The following is a 19,364-nucleotide window of genomic DNA, read 5'->3' as shown; positions in this document are numbered from 1 at the left end:
ACCCAAGATAATCTTGTCTTTTCCTAATGTTTGGTTAAATGACTGTACTTGCCAATGTTCAGGGCCTGTATTTAATAAAGAATGCCTGTTAACCTTATGAAAATAGAAATGCAGTATTCACAAATTATGTTAATGCAATGTCAGACTTTATTAATGTTATTTTCTAAACATAAAGAGCATATGGTATCATCAGATTTTGGCAATTAAGAAATGCAATTCACATGCAAATAAGAAATTACCATACCCCTTGCTTATCCACTTTGATCTGCTGTTTACAGCTGCCCAGCAGCATTATTTTCTTAGTTTCTAAAAAATGTGCAGCTACAGAAAGTATATGTATGACTCAATATTCCAGCACCCTATTAAGAATCAATGATTATCATGCTGCCAAAATCCTGTCATATTAAGTGTATACTCTAGTTTTAATAACTTAATTTGTATAGACGTGGAGAAAATTGTTGGTACTCTTCAGTTAAAGACAACAAACTCCACAATGCTCCTTGAGATAACTTGAAACTGACAAGAGTAATAATGAATAAAAATTAGGTGAAGATAAAATGATGAAAATCAGACATTACTTTGGAATTTTGGTTTAACAGAACCATTTAAAAAAACGAAATAATGAACATGGTCTGGACAAAAATGATGGTCCCCTTAACTTAATATTTTGTTGCACAACCTTTTGGGGCAGTCACTTCAGTCAAGCGATTTCTGTAAATATCAATGAGACTTCTGTACTGTCTACAGGTATCTTTTTTTAAAATGAAGCAAAGAAAGAAAAGAAAACTGTAAAGGGGGAGTAGTTTGCCATGCATGCTGAGTAGACGTGCCTTTACTGAGCTCCGCAGCCACCCGGCATTTGGGGACTAACCTGCCTTTAATATGGGCCAGAATCACTCCCGCAAATCTTCTAAGGGATCCTCAGGCTCTCGGGTGTTAGGGGTGCCTATCTCAAATTTCTTTGCTCCACTGGTGGAGTTAGCAGAGCCGCTGGACTCTGCCTCCCCCTGGCCGCTGTCATCTTCGGTTCCTTCTTCTCTGCTGGAAGCTTCGCACCTGCAGTGAAGCGCGCCGGAGACCAGATGCCATTATGGGACTCAGGATGCAGGGATGTGGAAGTGGCAGCTCAGAGTGTGGGTAAGCACCAGGGATCCACACTTTGGCCTCCTCCCCACCTGCTGATAGACTTGCCCATAGAGGACTTTAGCACTGGAGCTGGCGCAGCGCAGTGGCTCCCAGGGGTGGCACCTCTCATTCCAGTGGTGGGGTCCGGAGGCCTTCATACCCCGCTACAGCCCATGCCCTATTTTGTTGCAACCCCTCAGTCAAGCCCTTGTCCGGATGCACCGTGAGCTGCTGAGCCCCCCCCCACATTCAGCTCCTTGGGCAGACAGCCTATTGTTAGGGCCCTCTGTGAATAGTGGCACTGTGCTGCCCTTGGTTGGGATGGCCACCTCCACCCCTGATGGGCCTTCCCCTGGGTCGCCTCTCCTATACCCCTTACTGATGGCCTCCTCCTCTCCTCACCAGGCCCTCCAGCCAGCATGTCAAGATGAGGGGCACTCTCAGCCATCCCAGAACTCCTCCTGGAGCTCCTCAGGTGGCAGCCCCTGGCATGTGCCCACCTCGGCCGCAGAGACCTGCGCTGAGCCGCCTTTGCAACAAGTGCCTCAGCTCAGACCTTTACCCCTGGCGCAGTTGCCCTCCTCTAGACCGCAGGAGCCTCTGATCCACTGCATCAAATTTTGCAATCTCACCTGAAGCTGCAGGTGCTGTTGTCTTTTCTACCTACGAAACGTGATCTGATGGTGCTTACAGAGGAGCTGCGGAGCTGAGGAGCTTCATGGCTGCAGGATCTTCAGGTGGTGCAGATGGAGGTGGACGCATTGTCCTCCAAAGTTGGTGCTCTAGAATCTTTCCGCTCCATGACCCAGCAGTCAATGGAAGAGCTTCGCTCTGTTGTGGCACAGCAGGCGGTGAACCAACGGCTCTTACATTATCATATGGACAATCAGGAAAACCGCAACCGCTGGAACAACATCAGGTTCCGCAATCTCCTGGAGGCGATGCATGCAGATGACCTCGTACCAACTCTCACAGACATCTTCAACTCTGTTCTCAGCCAGCCTGCGCGGTCTCCGATTAAAATAGTTTGAGCTTATAGGGCCCTGCGGGCTCCCAGCTCAGACCTGGCTAAATCCAGGGATGTGATCTGCCGTATTCATTACTTCTCTTTTAAGGAAGACATTATGCAGAAAGCTCATCAGTGGAAGGAGATTGATTTTAATGGAGCCAAACTTCAGTTGTTCCCGGACTTGTCAAGGCATACTCCCCGTCTTTGTGCTTTTCTGAAGCCCCTGCTTGCTGAATTGCAGGGGCTTCAGAGAAGCACAAAGACAGAGAGTATGCCACGACAAGTCTGGGAACAACTGGACTATCCTGTACCACTAGGGGTTTCCATTTGCCCTTCAGGCCCATCATCAGGAGAAGTCTGCTACCCTGCGTTCTCTGGAGGACCTCCCTCGATTTCTTTAGACTTTTGGCTTGGCTCCTATGGGACTCCCGGGTAAGGAGGAACTGTTGGCGTACTCTTTCTCTTCCCTGAACATGCCGCAACCCAGGATGATAAAATTCCAGTCTGACAGATTCCCCCCGTCTTCATAGCCTTTCTGGATCGAGGGATCGTTGAAACCAAGGGGTCTGCCCTACTTCCTCCTTGCTGTATTTGAGTACTTGCCTTCCTGATATTGTTTTATTGCTTTGCTTCTTTTATAACTGCCCCGCTAGTGCTGTTCTCTGCCTCCCATCTTTTTCTTTGCTGCTTCTTCTGTTTCCCTTTGCCCCACGCTCCACTCTGCAAAGCGTGTTTGGCAATTTCTAATTTTGTGCTGGATCACGCAAGTGACCCAACCTCACCTCAGTGTCAGTGGGAAGCGCTGAAATGCTTGCTTCGTGGCACCTTGGTTCAACACGGTGCCAGGCTTAAACGTGGGGCGTCCCAGGGAGATACAGTCTGGAGGGAGATAAAGAGCCGTATTGATAAGAAGTATAATAGGTACCAGCAGATTTGTTCCAGCGTGGCCAATGAGTGGGGTAACAGGGTCGGGAGACTGCTAGCTAGGGTTCTAAGGTATAGGTGTGCTTCATTGCATATCCCCTTCATCAAATCACTTAGTAGGGAGCTAGCCCATCTCACTTCCCAGATCCTAGATAGTTTTCGGTCATACTATGCAGACCTCTATGGTCTGAGTTTGGCCGATGCAAAGTCAGATGGGGATTCCTCGAGCCTTTTCGCCTATCTGCACTACCTGTTCTGCCTTCACAATCCCTTCAGAACTTAGAACAGCCCATCATGTTGGAGGAATTGTCTGTGGCCTTCTCCACCCTGTCCTCAGGTAAAGCCCCTGGCCCGGACGGCTATACTTCTAAATTTTATAGACTCCTTATTTTGTAGAAGTATTGAATTGTTGCCGTGCCTCCTTGCGGCCTTCAATGCCATTCCAGACAGCTCTCCCTTCCCACCCTCTTTTTTGCAAGCTTTGTATGCCTTCCTTATATTGTTATTGGCATACAATTTGGTATCTACATTAATAAGGGAAATTGGGTGGTAGCTTTGACATAAGTTGGAATCTTTCCCCTCCTTAAGAATGACTGTGATAGTCATTCTTAAGGAGGGGAAAGATTCCAACTTATGTCAAAGCTACCGCCCAATTTCCCTTATTAATGTAGATGCCAAATTGTATGCCAATCTGTTGGCTCTTTGGTTGACTCCCCTGCTGAGGACCTTTGTCCTTCCTGATCAGGTGGGTTTTGTCCCTGCCAGAGAAGCTTGGGATAACAGCGAAACTATCTCGCTGATCAGATATGTGCAATTGTCTCATGTACTCTTTATACTGCTGACACTTGTTCCCGAAAAGGCCTTTGATATGGTGGCCTGGGTCTTTCTGCGTTTTTTTTCCCCATATGGGGGTGGGTCCGGTGATGTTGCACCGAATCCTTGCTCTCTATGTCCAGCCTCAGGCTCGTATTAGGATTAACAGGGCCCTATCTCTCCCCATAACAATTTGCAATGGCACTAGACAGGGTTGTCCCCTCTCCCACTTTTGTATATCTTAGTTATGAAACATTTGCTGCAGGCTATTCGGCGGTATGTGGAGATCAAGTTATATGTGCCACGTTTACAGATGATCTTTTGTTTATCACTAGCCCCAAATCTAGTTTGCCGGCCCTGCTCTCGGTTATAGAATATTACAGTATGTATAGCAATTATAAACTCTGTCTCTCTAAGGCTGGGTTCCCATTACGTTTTCCCCCATACGGGAGCACATACGGCAGGGGAGAGCTAAAAACTTGCGCTCTCGTATGCCTTTCTATTTGCTCCCGTATGTAATTCATTTCAATGAGCCGAACGAAGTGAAACGTTTGGTCCGGTCGGCTCATTTTTGCCCCGTATGCGCTTTTTCCCCGCACCGAAAACCGTGGTTGACCACTGTTTTAGGTATGGTTGTAAAAGGGCATACGGGGCAAAAATGAGCTGACAGGACCAAACGTTTCACTGCGGTCGGCTCATTGAAATGAATTACATATGGGAGCGCATAGAAAGGCATACGGGAGCGCAAGTTTTTAGCTCTCCCCTGCCGTATGCTTTCCCATATGGTGGAAAACTTAATGGGAACCCAGCCTTAGAGTGTTGCCCTTGATGTCTCTCTGGATTCTTTGGGAGTCTCTTCTCTTCGTAGGCAGTTCTCCTCTCGGTGGGCAGCATCTTCTTCCAAGTATTTGGAGGTTCAGGTCCTGGGCAACCTTACACGGGTGTATGACTTTGGTCCTTTACTCTCCTCCTTTTCGACTGACTTGACTAAATGGGACAGGCTTCTCGTGGATTGGGAACTTCTCATGGATTGGGAGGGTTAACATTATTAAGATGAATCTTCTACCGTGACTCCTCTATATCTGCCAGACCTTATGTGTTATTCTTCCACGGGCATTCTTCCAAGACCCTCTTGAGACTGTTTACTAAGTATGTGTGGGGTTCTTCAGGTCATCGTTTGGCCTGCAAGACCCTGATGCATCCTAAGGCAGAGGGGGGTCTGTCCCTCCCTTTATTACCTTTCTGCTGTGGCTACTCGATCATGGACTGGTTCCATCACTATCAGAGGAAACTTTAGGTTTACCTGGAATCTCTGCTGTCCCCGCTCCCACTCACGATTCTCCCTTGGACGCGTGTGATGTATTGGGCTGCTGCAAATTTAGTGCGTCTCCCACTGGTGGCACAGGTTGTACTGCGGGTGTGTCACCGCTTCTTGTGCAGGGCGAGTCTCCTGTGTCCCAACGGCCTCTTAATCCCTATTCATGACAATCCTGACTTCACTTCTATTATATGTATAATGTTTTAAAGTGATGGCAACATATTCTTCAAGCCTTACAATATGGAAACAAAATGTGGTCTATTTGGATATCTAACCATATAGACCAGTGGACTAAAGTCTCTGTATATCAATATGCATTGAAAACTAGCATAGTTAGAGATTGTCCCGAAAGACCCAAATTGTGAAAGCATTCATATTTCTCACTGAGAGAAAAGAAATGCCAGTAGAAATTGTGAAGAATATGTGAAGAAAAAGAAAGGGAAGAGTAATAATAGAAATAGAGTAAGGAAACATGTCCAGAAACATGTCGAGAGAGAAAAATGAAGATAAAGGAGAAAGTTGTACCCGCATGGTCTCATATTGTGGGTGGTTAGTAAAGTGGATTTCCATGAGCCCTGATCTGAATCCTATTGAACATCTGTGGAAAGGGCCTAAGCTGTAGACAAGTGCAGAAGTCTCATTAAGTGTTTAATCACTTGATTGCAGTAAGTGCCTCTAAAGGTTAACACAATATTATGGGGGAGATTTATCAAAACCTGTGCACAAAACCTGTGCGACCAGTTGGCCACAGGAACCAATCAGATTGCTTCTTTTATTTTTCAGAGGCCTTTTTAAAAATGAAAGAGGCAATCTGTTTTGCTGATATTTGCAACTGTCAACTTTTCATCTGCACCAATAAATCTCTCCCTATATGTTTGTCCACGCCAGTTTCTTTATTTTGTTTTTGACAATGATTCTATTGAACCACAATTCAAATTCAATGTCTGATTTTCATCAGTTAATTTTCAGTAAATATTTATTCATTATTACTTTTGTCAATATTAAGTTATCCCAAGGAGCATTGTGGGGTCTATTGTCTTTAACATAAGGGTACCAACAATTTTGTCCATGTCTAAAAATACAGCTGAGAGCAGTTCAGTCTGAGATGCACTGTGATTGACTTAAACCGCACATATCTCCCTCAGCTCTCTGAATTCTACTATACACTCTATACACTGCGCTGAACTGAGGTCTCATCTGCATTTCCTGACTTTTGTTTCCACCAGACTGCTGCAGGAGACAATCTGAAAGCAGGACTGCAGGCAGGACCAGAAAGAGAACCCCTGGGGTTAATTTAAAACATAAAGTTACTAAATGTTTTAAGAAATAGGCTCATCTATAATATACACTGCTCAAAAAATAAAGGGAAGACTTAAACAACACAATGTAACTCAAGTCAATCACACTTCTGTGAAATCACACTGTCCACTCAGGAAGCAACACTGATTGACATTCAATTTCACATGCTGTTGTGCAAATGGAACAGACAACAGGTGGAAATTATAGGCAATTAGCAAGACACCCTCACTAAAGGAAAGGTTCTGCAGGTGGTGATCACTTCTCAGTTTCTATGCTTCCTGGCTGATGTTTTGGCCACTTTTGAATGCTGGCGGTGCTTTCACTCTAGTGGTAGAATGAGACAGAGTCTACAACCCACACAAGTGCCTCAGGTAGTGCAGCTCATCCAGTATGGCACATCAATGCGATCTGTGGCAAGAAGGTTTGCTGTGTCCAGAGCATGGAGGCACTACCAGGAGACAGGCCAGTACATCAGGAGACGTGGGGGAGGCCGTAGGAGGGCAACAACCCAGCAGTAGGACCGCTACCTCTGCTTTTGTGCAAGGAAGAGCAGGAGAAGCACTGCCAGAGCCCTGAACAATGACCTCCAGCAGGCCACAAATGTGCATGTGTCCACTCAAACGGTCAGAAACAGACTCCATGAGGTCAGTATGAGGGCCCGACGTCCGCAGATGGGGGTTGTGCTTACAGCCCAACACCGTGCAGGACATTTGGTATTTGCCAGACAAGACCAAGATTAGCAAATTCGCCACTGGCGCCTTATGCTGTTCACAGATGAAAGCAGGTTCACACTGAGCACATGTAACAGACATAACAGAGTCTGGAGATGCCGTGGAGAACATTCTGCTGCCTGCAACATCCTTCAGCATGACCGGTTTGGCGGTGGGTCAGTAATGGTGTGGGGTGGCATTTCTTTGGGGGGGCCACACAGCCCTCCATGTGCTAGCCAGAGGTAGCCTGATTGTCGTTAGGTACCAAGATCCTCAGAGATCCTCAGACCACTTGTGAGACCATATGCTGGTTCAGTTGGCCCTGGGTTCCTCCTAATGCAAGACAATGTTGGACCTCAAGTGGCTGGTGTGTGTCAGCAGTTCCTGCAAGAGGAAGGCATTGATGCTATGGACTGGCCGGCCCAATCCTCATAACTGAATCCGATTGAGCCCATCTGGGACATCATGTCTCGCTCCATCCACTAATGCCACGTTGCAGCACAGACTGTCCAGAAGTTGGCGGATGCTTTAGTCTAGGTCTGGGAGGACATGCCTAGGAGGCCATCCGACACCTCATCAGGAGCATGCCCAGGCATTTTAAGGAGGTCATACGGGCACGTGGAGGCCACCCATACTACTGAGCCTCAGATCTATGATGTTATCTTAGTGTTCCCTTAGTGTTTTTTTTTGAGCAGTGTATGATTTTTTATTACTAATGACAGACACCATTTAACACCCTTATTTGCTGTTAAAATTTCACTTGCTTTAATAATCTTTACAATAGTCACTTATTATTGTTTATATTAATATTATCAGTCAGAATATATTTTTCCCTACCTTTTTATTTAGATATTTAACCCCTTAACCACTTAACGACAATGGACATAAATGTACGTCATGGTGACGTGGTACTTAACGCACCATGACGTACATTTATGCGCCACCATGATCGCGAGCACCGGAGCAGTGCTCGCGTCATGCCCGGCAGGTCCCGGCTGCTATCAGCAGCCAGGGACCCGCCAATAATGGCGGACATCCGCGATCAAGCAGATGTCCGCCATTAACCCCTCAGATGCTGTGATCAATACAGATCACAGCATCTACGGCAGTGCGGTACTTTGAATGGATGATTGGATCGCCCGCAGCATGTCGGTCGGAGATCCCCTCACCTTGCTCCGGCAGTCTCCCGGGGTCTTCTGCTCCTGGTCTGAGATCGAGCAGACCAGAGCAGAAGATCAATGACAATACTGATCAGTGCTGTGTCCTATACATTGCACTGAACAGTATTAGCAATCAAAGGATTGCTATGAATAGTCCCCTATGGGGACATAAAAGTGTAAAAAAAAAAAAAGTTAAAAAATTTCAAAAATCACCTCCCCAATAAAAAAGTAAACCGTCAGTTGTTCCCATTTTACCCACCAAAAAGCGTAAAAAAATGTATACACATATTTGGTATCACCGCGTGTGTAAAAGTTTGAACTATTAAAATATAATGTTAATCATCCCGTACGGTGAACGTAAACGTTAAAAATTAAAAAGTCCAAAATTGCTGCTTTTTTGTCACATTTTATTCCAAAAAAAATGTATAAAAAGTTAAACCTAAGCAAAAATGGTACTGATAAAAACTACAGATCATGGTGCAAAAACTGAGTCCTCATATCGCCCCATACACGGAAAAATTTGAAAGTTATAGGTGGTCAAAATAGGGCAATTTCAAACAAACTAATTTTGTTAAAATGGTTTGAGATTTTTTTTAAGCGGTACAATTATAGAAAAGCATATAACATGGGTATCATTTTAATCGTATTTGCCCACAGAATAAAGAAAACATGTCATTTTTACCGGAAAGTGTACAGCGTGAAAACAAAACCTTCCAAAATTTGCTAAATTAAGGTTTTCTTTTCAATTTTCCCACATAAATAATATTTTTTTGGTTATGCCGTACATTTTATGGTAAAATAAGTTATGTCATTACAAAGTACAATTGGTGACACAAAAAACAAGCCCTCACATGGGTCTGTGGATGGACATATAAGAGAGTTATGATTTTTAGAAGGTGAGGAGGAAAAATGAAAATTCAAAAATAAAATTGGTCTGGTCCTTAAGGCCAAAATGGGCCTGGCCCTTAAGGGGTTAAAGGGGTAATCCACTGGAAAACATTATTATTATTTATTTTTTTTTATCAACTGGCACCAGAAAGTTAAACAGATTTGTAAATTATTTCTATTAAAAAATCTTAATCCTTCCTGTACTTTTCAGCTGCTATATGCTCCACCGGAAGATCTTTTCTTTTTGAACTTTCTTTCTGTCTTACCACAGTGCTCTCTGCTGAACCTCTGTCCATGTCAGGAACTGTCCAGATCAGGATAGGCTTGCTGTGGGGATTTGCTGGCACCTACTGACATGGACAGAGGTGTCAGCAGAAAGCACTGTGGTCAGACAGAAAGGTAATTCAAAAAGAAGAGAGCTTCCTGTGGAGCATATAGCAGCTGATAAGTACTGGAAGGATTACGATTTTTTAATAGAAGTAATTTACAAATCTGTTTAACTTTCTGGCACCAGTTGATTTAAAAAAATGTTTTCCAGTTGAGTACCCCTTTAAAGCACAAATTAGCGCAAAACATTGTCAGCCCCGGTATCCATCTCTCCCGCCTACATCCCTATTGCTTTCCTGTGTTCCTGTTCCTGCTCTCTGCCTGTTCAACATGCCTAATAAAGTGTGAACAGTTCTCAAGCAACTTTAGTATCTTTGCCAACTTAGTATTTAACAGACTATGGGGGACATTTACTAATCTAGTCTATTCTGGGTATGCTTATAGACCAGCGTATGTGATAGTCTCCTGTCTATTGAGCTCCTAATTTATCAAAGGTCTCACAGCCCTTGATAAATTCTGTGCTCAGACTTCAGGGTCTACAGCTTAAACTGCATTTAGACCTGCTCCAACATGGTCTGACATTTCAGCGTATTTTGGGCAGATGCACAAAAGTCACACTTGATAAATTCAGCACCAATGCATTTTCCAATGCATTTCCGTCTAAAATAGACTAGCATGCATCATGTTCTAAAAGTCCTCTACAGCAAAAGTCGCAGAAATGTCGCACATATTTAGACTGCAACTTTCTGTGCGACAAATTTAGACAGGAAAAACCTGTCTAAATCCTTTGATAAATGTCCCCCAATGTATCTATTCATGTGAGCACCACCATACTGTTATGTTTAAGGAACGAGTGGTTCCTGAGGCAAATTCTATTAGCAGATCGCAAAGTAGCCAGCCCTGGTAAAACTGATAAGACCCCTGCGGGTCTTATCCACAAACCTCTTAAATGCTACAAATATGGCATTTTAGAGTTTAATGACGGACATCAGCTTGATCACTGATGTCAAACATTAACTGTGAGTGGTGGCTGCTGATAGCATCCATCACTCAACACCTATGAAGCAAGCACTGCTCCTGGGCTCACTTCATAGAATGACACACATATACAGCATGATGTGCCAATTACTAGGCAGACATGTACATAATATATCACCTGGTAGCAAAAGCTCACTGCTAATTTCTATGATTCTTAAATATTGTTATGTTTGTTAAAGGGGAACTCTGGTGAAAACCATGTTATTCCCTATCTACAGGAACCCGTGCACAGGGGATAAGTGTTTAATCCTGGGAATCTCATAGGGCAATTGGCATTGGCATTCTCATTGTTTTTTCTTTTCTTTTTTTTTTGTCTTCCGGACTTTTGTATTTTTTTGTCAGCCTTACAAACTTTGTTACCCTGACTCTCTCCATGCACGGAGAGACCTCTGCTCCATATCCAGATTGCTGTCGACCACGGCGCAATGCGTTGGCCAACATACCCCTCCACATATCTCTATGAGGGACCTGAAGATATAGGGGGAGATTTATCAAAACCTGTCCAGAGGATAAGTTGCTGAGTTGCCCATAGCAACCAATCAGATTACTACTTTCATTTTTCAGAGGCCCTTTTCAAAAATGAAAGAAGCGATCTGATTGGTTGCTATGAGCAACTCAGCAAGTTTTCCTCTGGACAGGTTTTAATAAATCTCCTCCATAGTGTCCGTGTATCTCTCTCTCCTATTGAGATACATGAAGGGGAATGATGGCCAGCACTTCATGCCGCGGTCGACAGTTATGCGTGCACAGAGTGGTGGGTGCTCCGTGCATATAGAGAGCTGGGCAGGAGATTATAGGGGATCCCAGCGGTCAGACCCCCGTGATCAGACACTTATCCTGTATCCTGTGGATAGAGAAGGAGATATTCTATACCAGAGTCCCCTTTAGGCTGCAAGAAAGCTAAAGATGCTTCTATTTAACATCATGTCATTTTTCAAACTCCTGTGATGATTTATATTGAAATGCAAATCTGTAATAAGTGCAATTAGTTATATATTTTTTATTCCTCCATTTCTCCTACATATTTTAGTGGAGACTGCACTACACTCACAGAAAGGCATCAGATTTTCCGTACCCACTCTTCTCTCCTACATTCTGAACAGAGCATAGCAATGATATCCCTCTGCTATTACATTATGACAGTGCAGCACATTTCAGATACTCTCTTTAGATATAAAAAATATTTTTTTGGGGGTGTTATTTTACCATTGGTCAGTGTTACCCCACACGCTGCTGCCCTACTCCTAGATCTCATGGAAGAAGTGAAGGAGACTGGTAAATCAATCATTTTTTTCTTATAAGATATATTATCATGTTTCTTATGTTCATTTATACTATTGGTATTTAGAAAGTTGTTTATAAATTAAGGTATACTTAAAATATTTAATAATAACCTTTTTCAAGGTAAATAACCTTCTTGGGAAATGTTCACTTGATTTGACTTTATGCATTCATGGTTGCTCATTGAATTTTACCTGCAATAGCTTTCAAGGTGACTGCAATAAATATGCATTAATTGATTAATACGCATTAATATGCAGTCTGGTGTTCATTATCTCCAACAGTGCTATTAGTGCAGAAAGATTAAAAATAATGCTTGGCATATGTTGTGCCTCAACTTATTTTCATCTTTTACATTTTGTTATTTATGTAACTAGAAATTTCTTATCTTGCTTTTATACACAACATAAAAAAATGCTAATGTGTACTATTCTCTTTAAAATAACCTATATTGTATTCAGCATTATAAGTTAAAACTACAATATCAATTTATAAGCCTGTGAAGTGACTTTATCACAGATTTTGACAAAATTAGGTATTTGTAGTCTTTATTTATAATTGTATTTTTATTCACATTTACTTGGGCACTAAAAACTAAATGTACAATTATGTGCTAAATAATAAGACATTAGATAAAACTACTACTGAAAAGGACTTGGGGATGTTGGTGGACAGTAAGCTCAACTTTATTGATCAGCACCAGGCAGCTGCGGCTAAGGCTAATAAAGTCATGGGATGTATCAAGAGAGGCATTGAGGCTTGTGATAAGGACATAGTTTTGCCTCTGTATCAATCAGTAGTCAGACTAGAGTATTGTGTCCAGTTTTGAGCACGTGTATAGGCTGAACTGGAGAGGGTGCAGAGGAGGGTGACAAAGATAATTAATGGTATGGGTGGGGGGGATTACAGGACCAAGACAGGTTATCAAGCTTGGGGTTATTTAGTTTGGAGAAAAGACATTTTAGGGGCGATCTGATCACAATGTAAAAATATATGAATGTGCCGTATGGAGATCTTTCTTGTGATATTTTTATACCTAGGCCGGTAACCATGATAAGGGGGCATCCTCTACATTATCACAGATGGAGATTCTTTACTCTAAAAGCAATGAGACCATGGAATCTTTTCCACATGATGTTGTGATGTCTGACTCAATAAACAAGTTCAAGGGGGCCTGGATATTTTTCTGGAAAAATATAATATTACAATTTATGGATACTAGATTTATGTGGATAGAATGTTGATCCAGGGATTTATTCTAATTGCCATATTGGAGTCTGGAAGAATTTTTTTTTGTCATGGGAGCACTACACATCAGCTTCATTCTGGATCAACACAGTAGGGTTTTAGGTTAAAGGGGTACTCCACCCACATACATCTTATTCCCTATCCAAAGGATAGGGGATAAGATATCTAATCGCTAGGGTCCTGCTGCTGGGACCCCACACGATCTCTGTGCATCACCCGTGCTATGGGAGGGGGCGTAAACTATGTTACTATGCCATTATGTAATAGTTAAGAGTATTCCTATGATATATATATTGTGGGAAAATAAAGTTCCAGACTATTCAGCAATATTCATTAAAAACCAAATGTAGCAAGCTTATCTGGTATTCAAATAAACATAACTCCTAGAGAATAGAATAACAAGAAATTAAAATAAATAAATAATTTAAAAAAATTAGATTAGAGAGGTCTCAGATAATAGACCTTACAATTTAATGCAATTTAAGAAATTATATTGTGTGCACTGTATGGGGGACACTAACTCCAGTCATGATCATAATTAGAAGCTAACATATCCATAAACCATTTTGAGCTATCACTGTACACATTAGACAGATGATCAATTCAGATTCAAATTTATTATACATAGTGTGCAATAAACAAACCTTATCTGCTATATTAACAACAGAATATACTATTTATTTTCCCCACATAACACGTATAAATAATGCAGTATGGGCCAGTCACCCAACCAACATCTGATCCAACATTGCTATCAAACACAGAATAAGAGAACAAGTGTACATAGCTAAGTGAGTGTGGATCTGTGTCAAGGTCAGATTTTGCATGGGCCATGGGCTATGGATATATGACATACAGTAGGGTCCCAAAAAGAGCTTTCAAAATACACTTCTATTTTAGAAGCATGTTTAATGGCAGTAAGTGATGAATGAGTGCTACATACAGAATTGAAAAGATACAGATTCAGTAATTGAGTAAACTGAAAATACTCTATGTTGTTGGGAAGAGCACATGTAAATTGATAGATGGGGATGAGAGCAGAGATATATCATCGTACATCTTGGTGGAGAGCTTTGGACATTTGAAGGAGTGTTTGGATTTTGATATAACTGGTAATGGTGAAATGTTTTTTTTACAGTTGTTGTTCATCGAGACATGTTTAATAACTCTTTATTTTCACATTTAATGTTTTTACCAAGTTTACCAAGTGATAATTTTGTAAAGGGATTGTCCCAATACCTTAAAATGATCCGTTTGTAAAGGGATTGTCCTATTCATGTTAGTGGATTCCCATTTTACACCGCTGCTTTATGAACCAGAATGAAACTGCTGTAACGAGAAGCTCCATCTTTAATGGCCTCGGCACTGTAATATATTACATTGTTCAGTTCATTTAAATGGCCCCTTGTATAAAACTGAGGGAAAATGAGCAGCTTCCCCTTGAGAACAGCTGAATATTCTAAGTAGCAGCTGATCATAAGGGCCATTCAATCTGAAATGGAGTTGTCCAATTGGGACAATCCTTTTAAAATGCATTACAACTGTTTCATCCTTATGCTCGGTATTGAGATGCACACATTAACCAGTTTAATCTAAGTAAGATGCCACGTAAAACAGACACAAATATGTTCACAATACTTTTTCTTTAAGTCCATTTTCTGATGCAGAATTTACATATTGCAGTCCTAGTTCCTAGTGAAACTGGCTTGTTTTGCTTCCAGTTATGCCATTGCCACTGTTAAGTCACATACAATTAAAGATGTAATTGAACGGTCCACAGCTTTTGTTACTCATTTTAATGCTGCAGGAAAAAAGATACAAATCATTAGAGAGGCGTTGAGCCTAATAATAATTAATTGTTCTAATTGATCATTAGCCCCTAGTCTAAATATTCAATTCACATAAAAGCATTCCATTAAGAGTAACTGAACATTTTCAAAGATGGGCTTTGTTGCTTGAAGGGCATATGATGCTGAGTTTAAAGGACAGATCTTTATGGCAGTGATGAATACAGCTATAGTTTGGCATGCTACCATCATTTAAAGGTGGTCATATGACTTAGCAGTTGGCCAAGTATTTTTTGGGGCTGACAGCTACTTCTCTCATCCCTCTATGCTAAAAATGCTGGGCTTGACCGATCATGTATGTGTTCTCCATTAGGAGAGGGGAAGAAGGCACAGACACCTCTGACTGCATATTATTTAATGTGATAATAAAAAAGGATCAGGTGTGTTGAAATCTAAAATGACAATCCCCTAACTATCATAGGAGAGAATAAAAACTCCACCATAAAATTTAGTTGGGCAGTTGGTCCTGTCAAAATCAGTGCTTTTGGATGAAGTTTACCTATTGTGTATATGGACCTTTAAAGGGGTACTCCACCCTGGAAATCGTATCCCCTGTCCGATATTCGGGTGGCACTACGGCGCTCTTGTTCAGTGAGTTCAGGCGGCCTTGGTTGTGACGTCACACCAGGCCCCCTCCATTCATGACTATGGGTGGGGGCATGCCAGCTGTGGTCACGCCCTCTCCCATAGTCTTGAATGAAGGGCACATGGTGTAATGTCATGACAAAGGTTGCCAAAACCCAGCATTCTGAACAAAAAGGTTCAGAATGCCTGAGGTGCTGCTAGGAGATTGTGAGGGGTCCCAGCAGCTGGACCCCTGCAATCAGACATTTTATCCCCTATCCTTTTCATAGGTGATAAAATATCCGGGGCGGAGTATGCCTTTAAGTCTAGCTCGTCTCAAAATGTGAACACCTATTTCCTATATCCGAGGCAAACAGTCAGTGCGGCATCCTCCCAATGTACATGCACACCTAGAATGTACTTATCTTGACTGCTCACATAAATAGTAATGCTCTGTTGCACACACACACACATATTTACATAAGCACATAGTTTGGAGTAGCTGTATTACATGATCACGTATAAATGTATACTCAAATATATTTACAAAATGGGGGAGATTTATTAAAACCTGTATGGAGGGAAAGGGGTGCAGTTGCCGATAGCAACCAATCAGATTACTTCTTTCATTTTTAAAAAGGTCTGTAGAAGAAGTGATCTGATAGGTTGCCTTGGGCCACTGCACTATTCTTCCTCTACAAAGGTTTTGATAAATCTCCCCCAGTTTATCTATATACACATCACACACATACATATGTATAGATTTAGTGGTGAGCGGCATATGCCATATTCGAATTCGCGAATATTCGCTAATATATGGATGAATATTCATCATATATTTGCAAAATTCACATATTCGTAATATTCTCCTTTTATTTTCGCATATGCGAAAATTTGCGTATGCGAAAATTAACAAATGCGAAAATCAGCATATATAAAAATTAGCATAAGCGAAAATTCACATATGCGAACATTTGCATATTCTAATTTTCCCATATGCGAAAATTCGCACGCCATTCTCACACAGTAGTATTAGAGCCTTCATTACACCACACAAGCTGGAAGCAGAGAGGGATGATCACTGTGATGTGTACTGTGAAAAAAAAAAAGAATATTCGTAATTACGGATATATAGTGCTATATTCTAGAATATTCACAAATTCTCAAATATGTGATATTCGCGGATAAAATTCGCATTGCGAATATTCGCGAGCAACACTATATAGATTACACGCATATACAGTAAATATGTACATACATACAGAATACACAAATATATACAATAAACAGACATACATACATCTCACATACATGTGTACTCACATTTACACACATAAAACGCACAGATGTGTCCACTCTTACCTTTCCTTGTATTTATTCAGGAATTCCAATATCTCCTTTACAAATTTTATACAAAATGTTACAGAAGCTTATTCCCACACACATAATTAATTTATACCTAAATTTAAAGAAAAATAACTTTATTAGATTAAAAAGAAAACACCAAAAACAGAATAAAAGCTTTAAACAATATTTAAACTACAGTGTTGTATTTAATAATATCACAGGAATGAAAATCTACTGCAGAAAAACCTAGTGGTAAAGGAACACCATTGTAGATTAGCCTACCACAGTAATACATACAGTATCTCACAGCCCTCACATTTTTGTAAATATATTATACCTTTTCAAGTAACAACACTGAGGAAGACACTTTGCTTTAATGTAAAGTACTGTAGTTAGTGCACAGCCTGTAGAACAGTGTTTAATGGGGTGTTCCCTCAAAATTACTCAACACAACCATCAATGTCTAAACCTTGGCAACAAAAATGAGAACACACCTAAGTGTTAATTTCCAAATTGTGCCCATTTAGCTTTTTTTCCCTCCTTAGTCATAATACTTGTTAGCATAACAAGGTATCAGGTGTGAAAAGGGGGGCATGTGTCTAAAATTTGGTGTTATCACTCTCACACTCTCTAATACTGGTAACTAGAAGTTCAACATGGCCCCTTATGGCAAAAAAAAACCTCTCTGAGAATATGAAACAAAGAATTGTTGCTTTACATAAAGTTGCTTAGGCTATGAGAAGATTGTTAAACTTACACAGGACAGATATCACTCAGAACCTTGCCATGGTCTATCAAAGAAGTTGAGTGCATGTGCTCATTGAGCATGATCCCCTCCCCTTTGAAGGGAACATGGTAACAACCCCAAATACACCTCCAAGACAACCACTACTTGGCTAAAGAAGCTGAGGGTAAAGGTGATGGACTGGCCAAGCATGTCTCATGACCTAAACCTTATTGAGTATTTGGGCACTCTCCACCTAGCAATCAGAATGCTGGCCTGGGAGGAAACAAATACTAAATACAATCAAACACGGGTACAGGCACAAGACTCCTAGATAGACAAATTAGCCCAAGGCTCAGAAATTATATTCTAGGAGAAGCAGGAATAAACAAGATAAAAACAGGACTAACAAAATGCATAGTGTGAATGCAGAATAAGGCAACACAAGGACGAATATGCATGAATACTAAAACCAGACAAATGTACTAAAACCATGTAGGCTAAAATCTATATATAAAACAGAACAGATAACAATGGTTAAAACTCAGGATAAAAGCTCAAACAGACAAAAACTAAAGTGCAAAATAAACCAAACATGGTCAGTTCCAGCAGAACTTGGGTTTAAATAACCACACCCAAGCTGCCATAGGGAGAACAGAAAAGGAACTGTTCAGACACAAAAACAATGTCTGAATAGGACAAAAAACAGAGAAATGCAAATACACAGAAACGGACAATACAAGTACAAGCAAATCCCCATAGCAAACCTCTATTGCTATGGACAGTTCCTGATATGGACAGAGGTGTCAGTAGAGAGCACTGTGGTCAGACTGAAAAGAATTCCAGAAAGAAATGCAACTTCCTCTGTGGAATACAGCAGCTGATAAGTACTGGAAGGATTAAGATTTTATAATAAAAATTATTAACAAATCTGTTTAACTTTGTGGCACATGTTTTCTACCAGAGTACGCCTTTAAGGCTCAATTTGGACATTTCCACTTAGGGATGTTCTTACTTTTGTTGTCAAGGTTTAGACATTCATGACTGTATGTTGAGTAATTTTGAGGGGACAGCGACATTTGACACTTTTAAACAAGCTGTCTACTCACTGCTTTACATTGTAGCAGAGTGTTAATTCTTCTGTGTTATCACACAAAAAGAAACAGTAAATATTTACAAAAAAAAGGGGGGGGGATGGTTGTGGGATACTTATGTAAGATACTCAGGATGAAATCCTAAAAATCAGAGCGTAATATATTCTGTTATTCAGAATAACATGCAGATGACCGGCATCGCTTTTAGAATCACTGCTGCAGAGCGGCACATTGACAGAGCCTGGAGGTGGTATCAGTATGAGGAGACCATATAGTGGCTGAATGACACAACGTGGAGGTGTTGGCAGCATGAGGAGACCATATAGTGGCTCAATGACACAGCGTGGAGGTGTTGGCAGCATGAGGAGACCATATAGTGGCTGAATGACACAGCATGGAGGTGTTGGCAGCATGAGGAGACCATATAGTGGCTGAATGACACAGTGTGGAGGTGTTGGCAGCATGAGGAGACCATATAGTGGCTGAATGACACAGCTTGGATGAGGCTGAAGCATGAGGAGACCATATAGTGGCTAAATGACACAGCTTGGATGAGGCTGAAGCATGAGGAGACCATACAGTGGCTGAATGACACAGCGTGGAGGTGTTGGCAGCATGAGGAGACCATATAGTGGCTGAATGACACAG

The sequence above is a fragment of the Hyla sarda genome, chromosome 1 (genome assembly GCF_029499605.1).
Source record: "Hyla sarda isolate aHylSar1 chromosome 1, aHylSar1.hap1, whole genome shotgun sequence".
NCBI classification, from domain to species: Eukaryota; Metazoa; Chordata; class Amphibia; order Anura; family Hylidae; genus Hyla; species Hyla sarda.
This window is presented reverse-complemented; position numbering follows the sequence as displayed.